The following is a 22,332-nucleotide window of genomic DNA, read 5'->3' on the forward strand; positions in this document are numbered from 1 at the left end:
CACTGCACTCTCTAAGGTAAAAAAGAGGGAAAGCTTAATTCTGACTCCAACATTTATAGATTTCCAAAAGTGACAGAGGATTGGAGGGTGAAAGTGCCACCTCTCCAATGACACTGGACAAACCAACAGTCCATCAAATTTCTCCTCCTCCATAAAAGAACACAAAACAATAAGTTATTTACAGAAAGTGTGTGAGAAGGTTCATCACAAGAATGTAAACATCAGAAGGCTTAGAACTTAAAAAAACAAAGCAACAGTTTTCCACTTTTCATATGGAAACTCAGAGGTCCAGCCTGGTAAATCAGAGATGAGGCTCATGTTTTTCCATCTTACAGGCATCATGTATCAAGCCAAGTGTCAAAAGTGTGAGATGCTTTAAGTAATCAACACTGGAAAAACACTCAATAAGATGACTGCCAAGACACCAAGAACTTCCTCAGACCACTAACATGAGACACACAAAAAAACCCCCAAAAAACTGCCGAAAACAACAACTTCATTTCATTGTTATCTTAACATATATTAGAGGGAAATGTGCAACTTTCAGAACAATGTGCAGGTAAGAGAAAGGGACTGCCTGCAGCTTTCAACCAGCAAAGATAAATAAGGAAACCAGTCTGAAAGTATGAAAATTATGCAAACAGACAGCCTTGCAGTCTAATTAATGATATTCTTTGAAACTTAACCCTGTCATGGTGTTCTCCCTGAGCCATCTAATAGAGTAAGGTTTTTCTCTGGCTGTTGTGGCTCGCTGTGAAAGGGCAGCTGTTCCTCAGAAACCAAACCAAACACTAAAAATGAGGTGTCTGAAATGCATATTCCTGTGAAACAAAGCTGGAAAGCAAAACCCTTCGGGCAGGACTCAGTAGCTTAAAGGGAAACACTAGCTTGTTATTGTTATTACCATAAAATGTTAATGTTATTACCATAAAAGTGGTATTTGAGACTGGATCTGCATAGCTCCACAAATCCATCCCAGTGCTGGCAGAGACTCCTAGCACCCCAAAGCAGCTGGATGCCTGGTGATACCCCATTTAACACCTCAAAATGCCTCTGCACACCCGTGTCTGGGCAGCTGAGTCTCCTTCCCTCCCTCTCAGCAAAGCCGTGTTTCACAAAAATCGACAAACCTGTTGAATAGGGCCGTTAACCAAAATAACTTCACAAAAACCAGATGAACTTTGGAGGAACAGCGATCATAACCCTCAATTTATCAACTCATGCAGCTGGACCAACTGGAACAGTTCAAGAACACAGATATATTTCCCCCTAACACACAGCTCATACCTCATTTGTACTCAGTTTTTCACTTTGTAAAGGAAGGCAGAATTTTTTGCTGTTTGGAAATTGAACAGCTTTTCAAGTCACAGGAGATAAAAAAACCCCCCCATCTCCCAATCTTACATCACTTTTCAGTCTCTGAAAGGATTCTACAGACTACAGAGGGGGATGTGGCAGCTGTTTAACAGAACACATCAGTACTTATCACAGTCTAGTGGAAAATTGCAGTAAAGAGAATTTAAAGCACTTAGTACCTCCCTAACAGTGGGAACTGCAAAAGTTTTGAATTAGTTATAATTGGTATTTAATGCCAAATATTTCTGACAGCAAAAGTAACGTTATTTTGGTATTAAAATGCATTTTTCTACATCTAATTCAAGTTCAAGAAAATGCTCCAGGCTGCAGAAGTCTGCTTTTGGAAGACCTTGACTGCAGAGCGCTTAGTAAAACAAATATGTTTGTTCTGCAAGACATTTTTTTGCTTAATATTTATATCCTGTTATCTGAGGCTAAAAGAACAGACATTAAGTTGAAAATTCCTTTATTCCAGTGTACTTAAATGAAGTTAAATAGCTTTTGGTGACCCTGACATCACATGGCCTATTTAAAGCACAAAAATCCATACTCAAAGCACAGAGGAGCAAATGATGGTGGTTAAATATTCCCATTGCTTTGCAGATGGCATCTCTTGAAAGAGTCAATATAGCCAACAAAGAGAGTTTACATTTTAAACATACAAGATTATTCCCTAGTAGTTTCATAATTTATTTTTAACAAAGCCTCAGAGTTATTGGATTCATCAAATAAAAATAAAACTACCCAAAATACAGGTGAGCTACCTCTACCTATGCAGATACCAAAAGCTGCTGGCAGCCAACACTTTCAAACACCTCAGCCATGGCACAGCTTTCAGGCACGTTTTGAAAAACATTCCAGGCACAAAAATACTTAATATTTGTACAAAGTATAAAGAAATACCTGGAATTGAAGTCCTTAAAGGAGGACTTTGAAAAACACTTCTGATACAAAAAATAAATTAAAATGGCATTATAAAGGAAATATCCGAAATTGTAGTCCTTGAAGGAAGGCCAGAAGAGCCAATCTGTGGGTTCTCCACGGGGAATTCTTCCAAGGGAAGAGTTACAGAAGCTTAGATGGACCAAACCCTCTCATTGCTTGAATCATCTGCAAGTTACTGTCACAAACTTACTGCCAGTAGTAGCCACAACTTTAGAAGTTCAACTTTATTCCTCATAGCAAGTGATGTCCTGTGATCTGAATGGGAGCTCCATTTTTAACATGTTTTGCTCCAAAAATACCCAAAGCCTCAAAGATAACTAGCCAAATGCCATTTGTAAAACACAGCTTCAGTTCCCTAAAGAAAGACAAAGTCTCCTGCCTGCTGTCAGTGGAAGCAATTAAGAACACTACTCTTTATCTTTTACTGAAATTAAAATCCAGTCCCACATGGGAAGTGACTGTCACTTAGTGTTTTGGCTCAGCATGACTTTCAGGTTTCTAACAAAACCTTTACCATTTAAATTTAAGTCTTGTGCCACAAAATATGTCACAATGTTGACACAAGTCCTGTTTCTTGTTGCAATTCGCACCATGTGAGGTTTGCAGATAAAAAATTTAAAAGTAAACTTGCAATTGCTACCAAACATCATCCACATCAATCTTCAAAATAATCAAGGAAAAAAAAAAAAAAGAAGCACATAAATGTCACCCCTTTTCATTAATTTTTGGTCAAAATCCCTTTTTGCTTATCAGCCAGAGGCTTTCTGAGATATTTCAATAATATCCAGGAAATCAATCTTACATGAAACTGAAGGAAAACATCTAATGTCATTGAACAATAAATATCAGTTCTGTCAGTGCCTTACCTTTGAGCTGGGGCCTTAGGATGTTTCTCTTCTGGTTTCCTCACCAGTGCCACTGTCAGCTGTGCAGTCTGCCCCAGGGGATCTGCAGGCATTAAATGGGCGTCCAAAGGTCCTGAAAGTTGTTTCTGATTGGGGTTGCTGACATTTTTTATTTTGTTGTGGTTTTTTTTTTTGCAGAACCTAAGAGATGAAAGTACAACCGTGCAATTTATATATTGCTAATTAAAATAATGTGTGTCTACTTTTTCAAGCAAGGCTGTTGATTAGCAGGAAATGTCAGAAATACAAATAGCTATGTCAAGATGCATCAAGGAGCACAGATCTAGAGATTTAGTGGTCTGGGGCTTTGGGTTTTTGGGGTTTTTTTGTTTCTCTTCCTTACTTGAGTTTTTCCATATAGAAAAAAAGAAATTTCCAGAATTTGGGCTATAAGCATGAACTGTTCTGAGACACAAATATATTTAATTTTTTATTTTTCTATAATCCTACATATAGCTATTATTTACCTAATATATAAAAACCCTTTTAAGAAATCAAATAACAAAATTAAGAAATTTACGAAAAAATGAGAAATAAAATAGGTTATTTTATTTTTTTTTTTTTTTAGAAAATAAGCTTCCACACTGATATTTCTCTTTCCAAAACGTGTTTTTGAAAGGACTGTGTCTGACCTGCCTCTGGCTCAATACTGTGACCTCTTCTGCTGAGCTGCTGTCTATCTCCTGATGAGCTGCAGCCCAGGCCCCATGGTGAATGTGGTTTTCTGTCTGGGTCACCTCCTCTCTTTCATTTAGCTCCTCTAGGTAGGTCAGGACAAACTCAGGCTAAGCCTGGAGGAAAGGACAAAGGCAGAGGGATAATGAAGAAAAACATCAGCCATATCAGCAGAATCACAACAGTGTGAGCACCAGGGAGCAGTGGGAGAGGTGGCTGTGGATGCTCCAATGTCACAGGAACTCCTGCCTGGACAGGACTTTGTGTTCCACAAAGTTTCCAAAGTCGGGGTTAAATAATGACCTTTTTATATGCTACGATGAAAAAACAAGATACTCAAATATTATATATATATTTCATGTATGTATATAAATATATTAAAAATATATATAATATAATACACAGAAAAGATATAATATATAGATATAATATATGCACTATATAATATAGATATAAACAATCATATTGCATACACACATGGTATATTGCATACACACATGGTATATTGCATACACACATGGTATATTGCATACACACATGGTATATTGCATACACACATGGTATATTGCATACACACATGGTATATTGCATACACACATGGTATATTGCATACACACAGGGTATATTGCATACACACATGGTATATTGCATACACACATGGTATATTGCATACACACATGGTATATTGCATACACACATGGTATATTGCATAACACATGTATATTGATACACACATGGTATATTGCATACACACATGGTATATTGCATACACACATGGTATATTGCATACACACATGGTATTGCATACACACATGGTATATTGCATACACACATGGTATATTGCATACACACATGGTATATTGCATACACACATGGTATATTGCATACACACATGGTATATTGCATACACACATGGTATATTGCATACACACATGGTATATTGCATACACACATGGTATATTGCATACACACATGGTATATTGCATACACACATGGTATATTGCATACACACATATCAGTTTAAGGATAAAGACAAACAGCTCTCAAAATGAAAATGCCTATAAATATAAAGAAATGAAATTTTGTATCCCTGTCTTTTGGGAATATTTAATTAGTTACAGGTGACATTTTGGTACATTTCCATGTAGCACATTAAGAGACTTTAAAACGGCATTTATTCTGAATATTATTATATATTCAGAAATATATATATGAAATCTACTAGTTCAGAGTATTCATAATAGTCTGAAATCAAGACACATGACATAAAGAAAAAGCTTTCCTAGTGGTTTTGAAACCTGAGTCAATTTTACTGGTTTAATTCCTCAATTTGCCTTATCAATGCTCTTTTGATCCTTGCTGATGGGGCAAAATGCCCCAAATAAAAAAAAGACAAATAAAAATCTGTTGAATTTGAGGCATTAACATCTCATCCACTTAGCCTCGTAAAATTCAGATTTTGCATCATGGAAATGCGCAGAATGTTATGTATTTTGCACCATGGAAATGTATTGAACGTTATTTATTTTGCATTTTCTCAGGTGCTCTTTCAATTCAAGCAGTAGCCACCCCATTGTCCTCATGATGAAATAGGCAGAACTTTCACTTACAGAAAATATTATTTATTTATGATGGAAATTTTAGTTTAAGTTTCTGTGAACACCTACACTATTTTTACAAAAAATGTACGGATATTAGGTAGACTAAATTAGACCAAGACCAGAAGCTATGAAAATGACAGGTTACACTCTAACAAAATGAAATCAATAATCTATTAAAACCTTGTGTTCAGAGAGTGAAATGCACAACAAGTACAAAAAAAGCCATATTTTTCTGTTCCATCACTCATTAGTGAATAAACAGAAGTAATTTCATTTATAAGGCAGGTAATACTACTATAGTTAAACACTTGGGCATATTTTCCAAAGCCACTACTGAGTGGACAACCCAGAGATTCAGTGAACTTTCTAAGCTCAAGTGGAAAGCAAAACACCAAAACTCAGAGTTCTGGGGAGAATTTTTTCCTTGCATTGTATGACTACTCAATAATATCAGTTGTTCTGAGCTTGGTTTGTACTGGAAAATTCCAACAGCTTCGCTTCAGTGGCATGATGTTTTCTTGAGCCTTTTCTCAGACTTTTCCCATGAGTGCAGTGATTTTCAATTTAGGACCACTTATATTTTACTTTAAAATAAAGCCCTTCAATAGCAAGAATACAATAAACAGTGGGGGGCTTTTATTCCTTAAGGAAAAAAAGTTCTTCACCAATCAATAACAGTGACAATCCTGCTGCTTATCAGCTTGTATGGACAATATTTTCCAAATATAATACAACACACAATATATTGCAAAGCATTTATCTCCTGCCTCATTGTTCCACCCACATTTTAATTCTGACTAAAAAAACTCAGATTCATGGTATATTTTCAGACTGATAATTGACTTGTACTTTCATTCATTTGGAGTTTCAAATTTCCTTTTTTTAACTTGTCTTTTTTTTTAAGTTGTCCATAAGGTTTACCCAAATAAGAGCACATAACTTGACCTTTCACAAATACGGATAAAATTAAATAGTAATATTTTGACTAAAATGTAAGTGAAAATATCAAGATCAATTTGTTGCTGCTGCATAAGACTAGTTTTTGAATAAGGGAAAAATATCAGGATTGAATTATGGATCATCTCAAAAACGCTGGGTGGCTTTTTTCAAAACTTTGTTACCTAAATATTTCCACATAAATCTTTTCTAATATTTGCATAGGGAGGGCATGCTCATGGGAAACACAGTGAGCAGTAGGTACTAGCTCCAAGAAAGTTGAATTTCCTTCTCAATCTGGATATGTCACATATCATTACCCTGCACTGTGCTGCTTCCCTTCATGTCAGCTGTTGTTGGCCTACATATGCTGCAACTTAAAACAACATGACACTCCAGATAAAGGGAATGTGAAACACATGGAGAAACGCAACATTTTCCAAGGAGATCTGCTGTTAACCACTACCATTTTCCTAATAAAATTAAACAGGCAAGAACCAAACAGAGCTATAGTTATTAACCCTCAGAAACTCCAGAAATTTCTCTCCTCATGGTATGCAAGCTACAGTTTTTAAAATATTTTAAAAATAACAATCAGTGTGCATAGAGAAAGAAAGAACTGTGCAGCTGTAAACTTGATTTTTATTTATGGATCTGGATCAGTCTGGAAAAATTCCAGATAACAGGCAAAACAATGGGAACATGGTTACCATTTCTTCAGATTATTGGGAGTTTCACTGCCATCTAAACACTCAACCTGACCAAACAAACTGGAAAGGAACCTCTCAGCAGTTCATTTTCTAGGAAAAGATTTTTTTTCTTAAATCAACAATCTGTTTTGAAAGGATTATTTTCTTCAGCTATGCAAGAGTCAGGACAACCAGACCTAATCAAAGAACATTTCACTATTTACTAAAGTTTGGCCCTACTTGTTCAATAAATGAATAATTATTTTACTAAACTTTAGCCCTATTTGTTCAATAAATGACTAATTTTTATTTTACTGAAGTTTGGCTATTTTAATAGTTTTACTATTGTTTAATAAATAAGTTCTTTTTATTTTGTGCTTGTTAACTGCTAAAAGAAGGCGTTAATAAAATATCCAGCTTGAGCTCAGTGGACTTCATTTCTATCCTAAAATGTGTTTTAAGCTTTTGTTAACCAAACTACATAAAAGCAGAGAAGTAAACAACTAATTCTAGATGCCAATCACTCTTTAGATTTTTTTTTTTTAGTGATCTCACTTCCAAACACAGACCCTTTGTCATCACAGGTTCCTACACAGATTAAAGAATAAGGCCCATTTTTACTACATAACTGAAATAAATAAAAAATGCACTGTAATTCAAGGAAGAAAACATTAAAACAAAAAATCTCAATGAAAATTCTTAACAGGTTCTGAATTTAAAAAGGTTTTAATAAAACACAGTGTGTTTCTATTTTTTTAGAAATATAAAATATTTATGGAAATAACATGAACAAACAATGCAGTGACATCACAACAATTCATTGAAAGCTTCGTTTTGAAAAAGGGAAGACAAAAACAAATGAGAAAAACCCACATAAAAATCCATTTCATGGGAAATGCAAATACAATGTAATACTTATACTGTTTCTAAAACCCCTGTTACCAGAGCTCAAAAATAAATTAGCAGATAAAACAGTATTTATACTTTAAATAGCATGGTTCCACCCGGAAAGAACACTTGATTTCTGAAGCTAACATGATAAACAAGCATCTAGTACAATAAATTAAGATGTGAGAAGAATTAATCTCTGCAGATTATGCTGTTGAATAAAAGAATTAGGAAATAAGTCATGCCTTGATATTTTGGAGTAAAAAAGAATTAATGTTAATAGTGCCAATTAAAATCAGAAAAACTACCTCAACCAGAACAGTTCTCAAGCTCTATATGATACTGACAACACTGGACTTTATAAAGGTTCAAAATTATTATATTTCCCAGCTCTCTTTCAGAGCATTTGAACCCAGACCAAATTCATTAAGAGAGAACATATTTCTAAAAATATTTATTTTTTAAATCTAAAACAGACCAGTTCTGATGGAAATTACCTATAATGCAACTCCCATAGCACTTCTGGGCTCCCCAAAAGTTAAAGCATACCATGAAGGGCATTGTCCAAATGCTTTTAAACCATTGTGGGAATTGGAAAAACAGAAACTTCCACAGACACTGAAAGGTTTGATCTGCAGCCTTGGAAGAAGCTTGGATTGATGTAAAAATACAACACACAGACATTAAGCAGAGAAATCTCACAATAAATAAGCATAATAAAATCTTTATTATAAATTCATGTTTCTATAGTTGTAAGAAAGATTATGCCTTAAGTGAGGAACTGTATGGGTAAGATGGTGAAGGGTTTATAATGTAGGGGTGTGGTTGTATAGAGCAGCTCAGAGTTTAGAAGTTTTAATAGAAGCTCATGTGTGCATGTGAGTTAAAAGCCCATTGGACAAAAGTATCCACAGTGCAGCAGAATTATTTAAAGGTGATAGGTTAGAAAAGCAAAATAAACCCTGTGGCAGCTGTCTGTTGGGTTAGAAAGTTCTGTATTGCCTTGTAACAAAGAACCTGTGACTGCTCCAAGCTATGGCCCAGTTCTTGCTCCTCTAAAACCTCCCAGCTCTGAGACTGATGCTCATCTGAGCAATGAATTGTTCTTAGCCCAAAAATAGTCCCATCCCTTCATTACTAGGGGCAATAATGGAAAACTGTGACAGGTCTGGGGCATCAGCTGTCTCTCTAGGAAGCAGTTCCAGCATTTGACCACCTCTCCATGAAGAAATGCCTCCTCACACCCAATATGAACTTACCCCAGCACAGCTTTGAACCATTTCTGCTCACCACTGCATCCCAGGGAGGAGAGAGATCGTCATGGACTCCTCTCACCCTCCAGAGGAGACTGTGGAGAGCAGCAAGGCCACCCCTCAGCCTCCTTTTCCCTGTCACAGCCAAGATGGCCACAACACACAGAGTGCCACCATAAGATACCAGAAAGCTTTAAGCATTCACCCAAACACAGTAACACCTTACCTCATCAGAGGGCTTCAGGCACCTGCCCATACAGAAAAACATCATTCCACCTCAGAGGGGTGCAAGCAACTGCTCCTCCTGTTCTTCAGCCCAGCCTTTTATGCCCTCCACCCCTGGGCACTCCCTGGCTCCTCACCTTCAATAGCATTCACCTGTCCTGCACAGCCACAGCTCCACTCCCAATCACCACAAACTCTGTGCCTCCATTTCTCCAAACCAGACAAGCCCAAAATCCCCAGTGGCTCCTCACAGCACGTCCTTCCCAACCCTTCCTGAGCTTTGTTACTGTTCTCTGGATGCATCAAGGACCCTCACACCCAACACTCCAGGTGAGGCCCCACCAAGGCAGGGCCATCAGCTCTTGTGCAGGGCTGAGCTGGTTTTGATGCCCACCAGGATGGAGTTTGCCCTCCGGGCTGCCAGGGCACACTGCTGCCTTCTCTTGGGCACCCCAAGGTCCCTGCAGGGCTGCTCTCCAGACTCTCCTCTCCCAGTTCACACCTGAGCCTGCTGCTCCTCCACCCCAGATGCAGAATTGGCCTGGGGTGGCTTTGTGATGCCCCATTCTTCTGTTTGGCCCAGAACAGCTGGTTCTGAGAGTGAAGAGGGGGGAAGAAGCAGTATGGAGTTTGTTTTCAGCACCTGCACTCATTCCTCCACATTCCTGCTCCTGTGTTGTCTGCAGATGGACAGATGGTGGGACAGAGCTCTCCCTTGCTTTTGATTTCCAACTAGCCGAGGTAGAGAAGGTCCCTGGCTCCCTGTGTTTTTTTCCTTTTTTTTAAACCTACTCTAGACTAAAAACCCAGAACACCAACAACTCACACCCTTAGCCCACCAGACGGAGCCTAAACCACAACATTTCCAGCACTAGAGGGACTAATAAGAGATTAAATGGACTAAACTACAGCCCACAAAGAGAACTTTCTCAGTTTATCATCTCTTTCAAAACCACAAAAAATTTTATTTTTTAATATCCATTTTTTGTACTAATAAAAGCTTTACCTATTAAAGAAGCAATTTTTCCACTCTTCAAAGAAATCTTTTTCCTGTACCAATTAGAAAAGCAACCACTCGAATTTACTTTCTAGAGGGAACCCCTTCAGAGGTCTTCTCCAAAATTTACCCTAAACCAAGACAAGAACCAAGCATTTGGACTTGCTAAGTGTTTTCATTATATTGCAAATGTTCTATTGTCATTACATTGCAAGAGTTCTATATTGCCAGAGTTTTGTACCTCCTTGATGTTTCTTGCAGGCAGCTCCTCGAGGCACTGACTCTTCCTTGTCCTCACAGCAGCCAACTGTCTCCAGATCCCACCAACCCACTCTTTTATAACATTCTTCTTATTGGCTACAGCTGTGGCTTGTTAACATCAAGTCTGCTCCTAATCCTGAATAATTGGCTCAGCTGCAACTCTTTAGGGGGCAAGATTACTTACCTTTATTTTCTTCTGTTGTATCCCCTTACAGCTAAACTCCATCCCATTGATATTTGTCCAGTTCCCCAGTCTGTCTGGATCCCTCTGCAAGATGTCCCATCTTTCAAGAGAGTCAACAGCACATCCCAGTTGGCATCAGCTGCAAGCTTGCATTCAAATCCTGCATTTGGATCACTGATTATGAAATGGAACTGAAGTGGCCCTCAGGAACACCACTGGTGGCTGCCCACCAGCCCTGTGGAGAGCTTCATTCCTTTTCTCAACATACATAGATAAATGCTGTATAGATAAATCCAGAGGTTCACATGTCTATGTAAGTGTGTGGCATTTTATTTCACCATCTGTGTTATGGAAATACCCAGAATGTAATAAATTTCCCCAGAATAATAACCTCAACCTGATTTTCAGCCTCAGAATTGCCTCTGCCTCTGAAGGTTCACCAAAACATATTGCAGAGCTTTGAAAGTTTAACACATTGGAATGCAAAGACTTTCTCATAAGCTTCTTGAAAGCAGTCCAAATTTTATTTATTTATAGGTTAAAGAAGAGGTGAAAATCAGCTCATGGGTTAAACTATGTAAAGTGAATGAGTTGTCCCTGACTAGTCTTTATATACCAAGAGAGAGACAAGATTTTTATCTCAGATGTGGAAGTTGGGAACAAGGCATGCCAACAAGAAGACACAAAGTATTCCTGACAGTAAGGCAAAACTGAAATCTCCCTGTCAGTCCAGCAAGCTCTGCAACATTAAATAAATTTTAAATTATTTTTATCTATATCAGCTGAACAAAAAAAATCAGACAGTCACCAAACTTAATTTCCACAGACGTATCTGCTGAATTTGTATGATATAAATATATGGCATAAAGGTATGATATAAAAGTAGGACATAAAGGTATGATATAAAGATAACTTTAATTTTTTTTTTAACTGAAAAGCAGGTTCAAGAAATGAAAAGGCGCTGCACACACAGAGCAGTATTTATGATCCTGATGTTTAAAATATAGTTTATATTCCTACTTTCTCTGAGATCTGCATAATCTACGCAAAAATTTTTTGAGCCTAGGGTGAAAATATATTAATGTAAAAAAATCTTTAAATTCAAAGTCTAAATTTCAAATAGGATTTGGTTTATGCTGTTTTTTTTCCTTAATTTCAGTTTTCCAGATTTCTTTGTTCCCTGTGCATTTTGATGCTCTATGGTTCTATAAATAGTTTCTTTCTAACATGACAGTTGACCAGAGGTTTCTGAAATAAATGCAGTTCTATCAAGCCTTCAAAGAGAAGCTGTTCTTGCCCTGTAGTTCCAGGGTGTTTACAAAAACACATTTCCCAAGTAGTGTCCTCCATCAGGCAAGCAAGAATCCTTCACATGCCAATATGCAGACAGTTGCTCAAGGATATATCAGCCAGCCGGGATCCTGCGTGTCTGACTTGCACAGCACTTGCTTTAAATGTAAATAAATCCAAACTAGGTCCAGCACACAATCCAATTCAGCTGGGACACATCTAGGGAATGGCTGGCAGAGGTGGGGGTTATTTTTCTCCCTGAGTGTCAGCCAGTGACAGATCTCAATGACACCCCACGCTATTTTTCTACAGGGGGTACCAAGAAGCAGAAAGACACAGTCTTCCTACAAATCTTGACGTGCCTAACAGTCCCAGGGTATCACATCAGCCCCTCCAGGTTATTTCAATTTGATCTACATATCCATGAAAATAAAAATCAATGTGCCCAATGGTCTAGTAAAGCATTCACCCTATCCTGTGCAGCCATTTCCTTTCTGCAAAGCCCAGGCATAAAAGGCACAGTGACCCTTGGAGCTGAGCCACTGGGAGCACATCCATCCTAGCAAAGGATGCCTGGAGAGTTTGTGAGGGTCCCCAGGACGAGGTGAGAGATGAGAATCTGACTCCATGTTCTCAGAAGGCTGATATTATATTATATTATATTGCATTATATTGTATTGTATTATATTATATTATTACATTACATTACAACGTTACATTACATTACATTATAACGTTACATTACATTATATATTAAAAGAATGCTATACTAAAACTATACTAGAGAATATAGAAAGGACACAGACAGAAGGCTTAACAAGAATGATAATAAAAACTTGTGACTGACTCCTCAGAGTCCGACACAGCTGGCTGTGATTGGTCATTAAGTAAAAACCTGAAATCAAACATTCACCTGTTGGTAAACAGTGTCCAGACCACATTCCAAAGCAGCAAAACAGGGAGAAGCAAATGAGATAATATTGGTTTTTTCTTTTCCTCTGAGGTTTCTCAGCTTTCCAGGAGAAGAATCCTGGGCAAAGAAGATTATTCAGAAAATATGACAGTGACAGATGTCATGCTCAACAAGGTCTAATTTATTAACAGATCTTCCCCCTTGACTCCTCTGGCATGGCCTGGGTCTGGTTAGAGTGAATGCTGTAAATACTTGCAGGTGTTTCTTACAGGAGCCACATAGAAAGACAGTAAGTGGATTTTTTTCAGGCTCTTGAAGGATATGACAGTAAATATTTATATGAATATATTCCTTTATTTATAAAGATATTATAAATATATTTTTACAAATATATTCTTTTTTAATATAATTTTGTTGCATCATAGAGGCTTCAATTTACCTACAAAAATGTCAGAACATTTTAATGTTTGAGACAAAAATATTGATTGGTAGAAAGAGAAAAGCCTTCAGCATTGAATATTAGATCCTCCCCATTATTCAATATATGGGGCCCTGGTTTCAAAGTGCTCTGAAAGCAGCAAGTGTTTTCTTCAATTACAACAGTGAAGTTTGGCAAGATTTACAGATTTTAGTGAGGGAACAAGGCATAGAAAACGCAAAAAACACATAAAAACACATAAAAGAGAGCCAACAGTGTTGAAGATGAACAAAATATTTATCCATCTGACATATTGTAGACTCTACTCCTTGCAGACAGCTCAAGCAACCCTCCCAAATGCACCTTGCTCTCTACGGGGCCAGAGAAAACTTGGAGCTGTCCAGAATATCCTGTGCAAAAAAAACAAAATAAACATTTTTCTTTTGGTGGGGAAGCAGTAGAAGAAAAGATAGGCATTGGTCGAAACCTGAGATAAAATTTTAACTCCCACTAACTTCAAATCATTATAAGCCAGGTCTGGATTTAGGTCTGGAAAGCAAATGTTGTACGCTGCATATAATTCCTGGGTTTTTTGCATATTTTGAAGCATCACAGTCTTTAAAAATGTAAATCACTACCAACATTTAAAATATTTAATACCTTAGGTATTGAGAGGTAATTGTAATTTAGTGACTAGTTCAAAATTTGGAATTTCCTTCCTATCAGTTTAAATATCAATTGTGAGCTATATCATAGTATAGATTGTTGCAGTATGGATTATTTACTATATCCGAACTAATGAAACCAAACTATACTGCAGATGCACCAATATTATCCAAAACACATAGCCTATATAAAAGAAGGGTTAGTGCAGATGTAGAGCACCTTTCCTGCACATTTTTAAGTTTTTATTCATTTACAGATGTGCCACCACCACGTATTTCAGCTGCAACTGGCTGACCAACAGCGAGGCACCTCTGTAGTGCAGCTCAATTCAGAATCCTTCCAATGAATGGAGAAAAAGAAGGAGGAAAAAAAAAAAAATAAAGGTTTGAATAAGTTAAAAGAACCAGAAAATTCAACAATGTGTCACAAATGGAGAGGTCATTATGCCTGGATAAGCCAGGATATTAACAGTTGCAGAAAGTGAAACACTACCCACAACTTAGCAGTCAATGAGCCCTGCTCAGAGGCAGTGATCTGCTGTACAACAAGGGTGGCATTTTACAGTTCAGTGAGAAATGGAACAGACCCTTGATATCTTCATTTGTCCTTTTTCTGTGCATATTTCACAGTGCAACGATTTAGGGTCCATAACGTGTCACTTGGTATAACCATGGAGTTTACTTGAGATATGTATGCACAGGAAAAAAAAAAAGTTCAGTGAACTGCAAAGATTGCAACAAATCCATATTCTTTGGGTCAATATAAAGTTTTACTCCAAGTCTGAAACAATATTGGTTAAACATGCTAAAAGTCCAGTCTGAACTATTTTTGCTTTGAAAATTTACTACAATATTTACAACATGGGATTTACTTTTTAAAAAGCCTGTTACATACCAGATATTATTATTATTTCCCATTTGAATGCAATATTTACTACAGAATTAGATCACTTAAACCTTGGCTACAGGACAACAGCTCAAAAGTATTTTTTAATTAAACCCCATTTTAAAATAAGAATGGCGTATTAGCCATTCGCAATAATACAATTGTATTAGCAATAATAAAATTAAAGTCTTTAGTCATCAACATTTTACTGCACTGACTACAAGGTGAGAAAAATTAAGAATGGAAAGAATTATTTTCATAAAGGACACTGTCAGTGACATTTCAGTCCTTCTTAAAAAATTGTAGTAGAAAATGCCATTAACAGCTATTCTAGATTGGGAATAATAACAATAGAATAATAATAATACTAAAATATAAAACTAGCATAATAATAATAATAATAATAATAATAATAATAATAATAATAATAATAATAATAATAATAATAATAATAATAATAATAATTCTAGATACATATTTCTAAGAACGTTTTCTACTTGTGCATTTTTTCTACACAACCATAAATAACCATTCTAAACCACTGATTAAGAGGTGACATTAGGAAAATGTCAGTCTCAGAAGACAGTTTCTAATTTCTAAGAAACATTTGCTGTACAAATCCAGCCTGGAATGTTTCAGAAAACATCACACTACAGAGCAGCAAGGGATAAAAAAAAAATGTAATTGAAGTTTACCGTGGACTGCAGAATGCCAGCAAAACATTATTTTGTTCAATTAAGCATGAAAATAAATGTTTCAGCAGCATATCCAAGAACTGGGCTACATGATTTTACAAGTCCTGATAAAGATTTGTGTCTAAACTTTCCCAGGTATTCCGCTGTCTTCTGCTACCAGAGGGCAGAAATGAAAACATCCTAAATTTGTCCTGAATTGCTGGTTTGATCAGCAATTCAGTATTGAAAAAAGAAGGAAAATAAAGAAGGAAAAAAGAAGGAAATACTGAAAACCATAAAAATGCCAGTTTCATCAGTTTTCCATACAAAAACATTTTAGGTGGATTCAAGGGAGCTTTCAGACTGCCCTGTGCTGATGTAACTCAACTTCTGAGGGCTCCATGTTCCATTTCAGCTTCCTGTTACAAGTTTTGCATACATTGCTTTTCATAACTCCATTAAATAAAGGTTTTCCTGCAAGAAAAAAAAAAGACTAGAGAACGTCAGTTAAGCAGAATATTAAGATGAAAAGGGAGATCTTGAAGTACTGGGGGGAAGGGGGAAGCTTTTAATAATAAATATTAGAATTTTCATTTCTCCAAGACTATTAGTCATATCATACCCAAGTTTGATATGGACAACACAGCAGGAGAATGAAAAGGGACATTGTATTTTGGAACCAGAAAAAGAGCTGTATTACCAGATGAACTCTTCCAAAGACAAATTTATAAAATAAATCACCTACTAAAATGAGTTTAAGTCACTTTGACAATAGCACTAGATAATTCAGTAAACGCTTACCTTTTTTTTCCTAAGTAAAACCAAGAAGAAAAAGAAAAAAAGAAATTGTGCTTGTGTGATTTCAAAAATCTGTCAATATTCAGATTTGATAGGATTATTGTAAACTAATCCAGTTTGCTTTATGTGTTTCACGAGTACTGTGAACGTCCCCCTTAAACTGCAGGGAAAATGCCACTAAAAATAGTTCATTTAGAAAGCTCCTACACTGAGCTTTCTGGAGTGGACTTTGCATGGTCAGTTATGTGAGGTCAACAAGGAGAATGTTTCCATTTACGTGTATCAGGACAAGAGATTTAATAGCAGAAACAAACTATTTGGAACTTAACTAAAATCTGCGCATCGCTTAGACGCACAGCGTGCTGTGTACACACATCACACACACCCAGGGCAAGCTGTTTGTCCTGTAACTCTTGGCAGGTATAAAATTCCAAATAATGCTCAGTGTAACGGGACTTGAACTGGCTAGGGCTGATTTGGCACCCAGGAACTGGTTACATTCATCAGGAGGTGAAGCTTCACAACGTGGTGGAAGCAATGATTATTCACCACATCGATAACAGGTCTTCAGCATTTGACTGTGGGCTAAGCAAGGCTTTAATAATATCTGCTATGTAACACACTTTTTAAAAAAGTAAATCACAAAATTATTTTGATTTTATGCTGAAATATCACCTGGTTTTCATGTAGAAAAAAATTTTTAAATGCACTCCAGTTTTTTATATTCCAAGGCTTTTACAGGCTTTAAAAGAGGTTAAATACATTTGTTTTCAATTAAAGTGCATGATAAAGTAGCAAAAGCCAGCTTTCTCCTTTTCTTCATGAGTTCATTTGAAGTTCTTCACATTTGCAATTTATGGCATCTGACTCTGCTACATTGCTCAGCAAGAAGTCAAGAAGAGGACAGCAGTGGTAATTTCTGTCCCATTTCCATCTCTCCAACCGCGTCCCTGCCAAGAAATAAAATTATTATTCCATGCTAGCTGACAACTTGGTGTCCAGGACCCAGTCTTGACCCTTCCCCCTAGAATTTGGATCTCAACTCTCGTTCAAATTCACTCACTCTGCTGTCAGTTGAGAGAACAGCCAGCAATTCTCCCAGCTTGGTCAGTAATTCTCCATTTTTGGCCAGCAATTCTCCATTTTTGGCCAGCATTTCTCCCTGTTTGATCTGCAATTCTCTGGTTTTGGTCAGCAATTCTCCATTTTTGGTCAGCAATTCTCCCTGTTTGGCCAGCAATTCTGTTTGGTCAGTAATTCTCCCTTTTGGGCCATCAATTCTCCCTTTTTGGTCAGTAATTCTTCCTGTTTGGCCAGTAATTCTGTTTGGCCAGCAATTGTGTTTGGCCAGCAATTCTCCTTTTTTTGGTCAGTAATTCTTTATTTGGCCAGCAATTCTCCATCTTTGGCCAGTAATTCTCTGGTTTTGGTCAGCAATTCTCCATTTTTGGTCAGCAATTCTCCCTTTTTGGCCAGCAATTCTGTATGGTCAGTAATTCTCCCTTTTTGGCCATCAATTCTCCCTTTTTGGTCAGTAATTCTCTGTTTGGCCAGAAATTCTGCATGGTCAGTAATTCTCCCTGTTTGGTCAGTAATTCTCCATTTTTGGCCAGAAATTGTCCATTTGACCAACAATTCTGTATGGCCAGTAATTCTCCAGTTTTGGCCAGTAATTCTCTGGTTTTGGTCAGCAATTCTCCCTGTTTGGTCAGCAATTCTCCCTTTCTGGCCAGCAATTCTGTTTGTTCAGTAATTCTCCCTTTTGGGCCATAATTCTTTTTTGGCAGCAATTCTCCATTTTTGGCCAGTAATTCTCCCTGTTTGGTCAGCAATTCTGTTTGGCCAGCAATTCTCCTTCTTTTGGCCAGAAATTCTTTGTTTGGCTAGCAATCCTCCCTTTTTGGCCAGTAATTCTCCCTGTTTGGTCAGCAATTCTCCTGTTTGGCCAACAATTCTTTGGCCAGCAATTCTTTTTTCAGTAATTCTTTATTTGACCATCAATTCTCCTCTTTTGGTCAGTAATTCTCTCCTTTTGGTCAGAATTCTCCTTTTGGCCAGCAATTTCCTGTTTGGTCAGTCAATTCTCCTTTTTTGGTCAGTAATTCTTTGTTTGGCCAGCAATTCTCCTTTGACCAGTAATTCTCTGGTTTTGGTCAGTAATTCTTGTTTGGCCAGCAATTCTCCTTATGGCCAGTAATTCTCTGGTTTTGGTCAGTAATTCTCCCTGTTTGGTCAGTAATTCTCCATTTTTGGCCAGTAATTCTTCCTATTTGGCCAGAAATTCTCCATTTGGCCAACAATTCTGTATGGCCAGTAATTCTCCATTTTTGGCCAGTAACTCTCTCTGTTTTGCCCTCAGTTCTCCCTGTTTGGTCCAAGTGGGCAGTCCAGTTCCAAGGATGGCACAGGCCCTGTTTTACCCCTTGCACATCCTAGCAGAGTAGAAAGCCCCAGGGAAATAAATGGAGGGATCTCATCAGCTCCATTGCTTCAAAAAATGCTCCTGTAAGGTTGTGGTGAGAAATGGGAGGGAAAAAAAAAGGAAAAAGAAAAAAAAGGAAGATTAAGTCACAGAATCATTCATGGTGCAAGGGACTTGAGGAGTTTGTCTGCTGCCAAGTGCTGCTCAGAGCTGGGACAGCCCTGCCTTGAAGCCTCGTTTCTCCATGGTGAGTTCTTTCAGGTGCTGAGAACTCCAAGGACTGAGGTTCCATAACCCTCCTGGTGCCTTGTTTCAATGTTTAATCATCCTTAATGAACGCTTCTCATCCCGCAACCACCAAAGTTTCCCTTTCAAATTTTTGTCTTTCATTCCCCCAGCACTGACCTCCCAAGGGCCTGCGGGTTCCTCTCACTGTCAGCCTCCCACAGGTATTGCAAGGCTCCATCAGGGGTCCCAAAGCTACACAACAAAACGTGACAGGAACACAGGGCTGGGTTACACAGGGGAAAAACCCCTCAGAAATCAAATCCAATGCTGAATCTTGATTTTGATCAAAAGATACTTGGAATAGAATCCTAGAATCAAGTAAACTCTGTGCTAACTTAAGCCTTCCCTGGGAAAACTTACTGATGTAGGTAATTTACCAGAAGACCTGAATAGCTGTAAAGAGGTATTTTAAGTGAATAAAGATTAAAATCAGACAGGAGTGGGAGCAATTTCTAACAGGTTTGTAGTTTAGGAATTGTCTGATATTCAGCTAATGTTTCTGTTCCATATGGTGTTTACAGAGCATTCATAAGGACAGGAAATTACCTGAAATTCCAGTGTTATTTTTCTGCCATGTCTTTTTCAAGAAAGATTAGCCAGAAATTTTCAGTTCTATTTTTATTTTCCATATAATTACTTTCTGTCATCATCTTTCACTTCCATGACCACAAGGCTTAGACACCACAGTCCCTTCCAAGCACAGTAATGCTTTTTGTGTCACTTGATCACAGTGCAGAGAAAATAACAAAGGAAAGGAAAGAGGAGAAAAGGAAAAGGGGAAAGGAAAGAAAGGAAAGGAAAGGAAAGGGAAGGAAAGGAAAGGAAAGGAAAGGAAAGGAAAGGAAAGGAAAAGGAAAAGGGGAAAGGGAAAAGGAAAAGGGAAAAGGAAAAGGAAAAGGAAAAGGAAAAGGAAAAGGAAAAGGAAAAGGAAAAGGAAAAGGAAAAGGAAAAGGAAAAGGAAAGGAAAGAGGAAAGAAAAGGAAAAAAGGAAAAGGAAAAGGAAAAGGAAAAAGGAAAAAGGAAAAGGAAAGGAAAAGGAAAAGGAAAAGGAAAAGGAAAAGGAAAAGGGGGGAAAAGGAAAAGGGGAAAGGAAAAGGGAAGACAAAAGGAAAAGGAAAGGTTATTTCCATTAGAAGCATTTTAAGATTTTTTTTTCCCCACGATGGCTTTCATATTCATCACACTGGCAAAATTACAGAAACTAGGCTTTACCTCATAGCAGCTAAACTAAAGAGAATATCTTATTTCTTCTTAGCCTGAGAAATTATTTTTCCTGCCTAGCATAAGCTCCCACATTATAACATTCAATTCTCTTTGAAATTCAAATTAGTTCAACCTTTTCAACTTTGAAGAATCCACCCTGATTCTTGTGAGAGAAATAGACAAAATCCAGCAAGAGTGCAAATACAGTGGAAGTAAAATCATCTCTTCTTGTTGCCTTTCCATGGGCATTTAAAAAATTACTGTTAACTTTGTTTTAGGGGCTTAAATTTTTTCAATTAATGTTATAGCTTCTTCAAGACTAGCATCCCATCAATTACAGGGGAATTAGATGAGATAGAACAGTCAAAATGGCAAACAAAGCTGGAAAAGTTTGTCAAGTTTGCAAACAGCAAGAAAAATTACACAGATTGTTTTATTGTGCCATGCAAAGCTATTGTATCACACATGACAGACAGGGTGCCATAATGACACTTCTGAGTTTTCACTAAGCATTCATAAGTTAAACATCAAATTCTCTTAAGTTAATTTGTAAAACATAGGAAAGAGTATAAGGCATTTAATGAAAGCCTAAGAGAATAAACCAATTAGAGAATAAAATTTAGCAAAGAAAAACCTTGTAATATTACAAAATATTTGGGGAAAGGTTTCAAAAATAATGCCAGTGCAGTGAAATCAAAACTGCAGGCAGTGAAGGTTTTTTCCTATTTTTTTATATTAACAAAAATTTATTCTAATAAAAATAGTTTGACAAAGTATTCATAGTAAAGGACTAAAGTTCTACTTAATGTGTTTAACTCATAAATGGGTCTCAGTTATTTTCCTCTATTATGCTTTCTCCTGTTTAGAATGCCTTGAGTATTGAATGGTTATACATAAAATGTAAGAGCATGATGGAAAATCCGTCTTGAATTAGTCAAAACACTGAAAATTTCCTGGTCTGAATGAAAGAAATTAGTAATCTTTAGTGGCAAATTTAAATTGTTGCTCATCCTGCAACAGATCAAGGACATAGAAATGTGCACAACAATGCTTCTAAATCTTAGCATAAAAAGACTGCTGAACTCTACAAAACCCAGACCCCAAAAAGAACTCTCCCCTCAGGCCTCTAAAAAACCCCAAAACATCTGATAAAATTCTGAGGGATTACATCAGCTGACAATTGTCTATCCCAACTTGCTGGTTTAGGGCTGATCTTCCTGAGTGATAAAAGGACAACAGGCTGTAATTGTCAAGGTTAGCCACAATCCCAGGCTTATGTACAAGGATTATACACCCGGAATTCTCCTCTGCTGGAGAGGTTTCATTTGGCAATAAAAGATTAAGAGCAACAGCCAGGGGCTCAGCTCTAATACCTAAATCTGAAGATGTTTTTAAAGCACACACATCCAGAACATCCATCCCCTCTTAGTGTAATCCTCTTAGTGTTTTCTGTACTTCACTGAACTTGAAGCTTCTGAGGATAAAAATATACTGTACCTGGCGCCTTTATCCCAAATTTAGCTTCAAAGGGCCCCTCTTGAAGACATCACAATGTGTGATATAGCGTTCATTCCAGGTGCACAACTGTGGATCCTTTCACCTTGTTTTCTAATATCAAAGCCAGAACATGCAAGCACAATTTCTGTTTTTAAGTTTGTGTTAGCTATTCCTTTCACTATATAACATATTTGAATTTGGAATATTCAAATGTTCCAGATAACAGCTCTGAGATATATTAGACCACTGTAAGATGACAATATGTAGAACCACTGCACAATAATCAGCATTTAAGTGGACTATTTTGAAAAAATTGCTAAGCAAATCACTATTCTGTTTCCAAAATGAAGCTGGGTAAAACTC

General features: G+C 37.2%; 1 long non-coding RNA gene across 3 annotated transcripts in view; it reads right to left on the minus strand.

Moving 5' to 3' along the window:
• LOC135448511 (uncharacterized) overlaps positions 1 to 10,783 on the minus strand; it is a 29,267-nt gene extending 18,484 nt beyond the window's left edge. For 2 of the 3 annotated variants that reach the window (XR_010440480.1, XR_010440478.1), the window contains exons 1-3: positions 10,712 to 10,783; positions 3,839 to 3,997; positions 3,168 to 3,347 (exon numbers count right to left, since the gene is read on the minus strand). This is a non-coding gene — a long non-coding RNA (uncharacterized LOC135448511). Of the gene's footprint in view, positions 1 to 1,805; positions 2,557 to 3,167; positions 3,348 to 3,838; positions 3,998 to 10,711 lie in introns of those variants that run through there. The other variant, XR_010440479.1, reaches the window with a different exon arrangement.
• Positions 10,784 to 22,332: the final 11,549 nt, after the last annotated feature.

This window comes from Zonotrichia leucophrys, chromosome 5 (assembly GCF_028769735.1).
Source record: "Zonotrichia leucophrys gambelii isolate GWCS_2022_RI chromosome 5, RI_Zleu_2.0, whole genome shotgun sequence".
Classification (NCBI taxonomy): Eukaryota; Metazoa; Chordata; class Aves; order Passeriformes; family Passerellidae; genus Zonotrichia; species Zonotrichia leucophrys.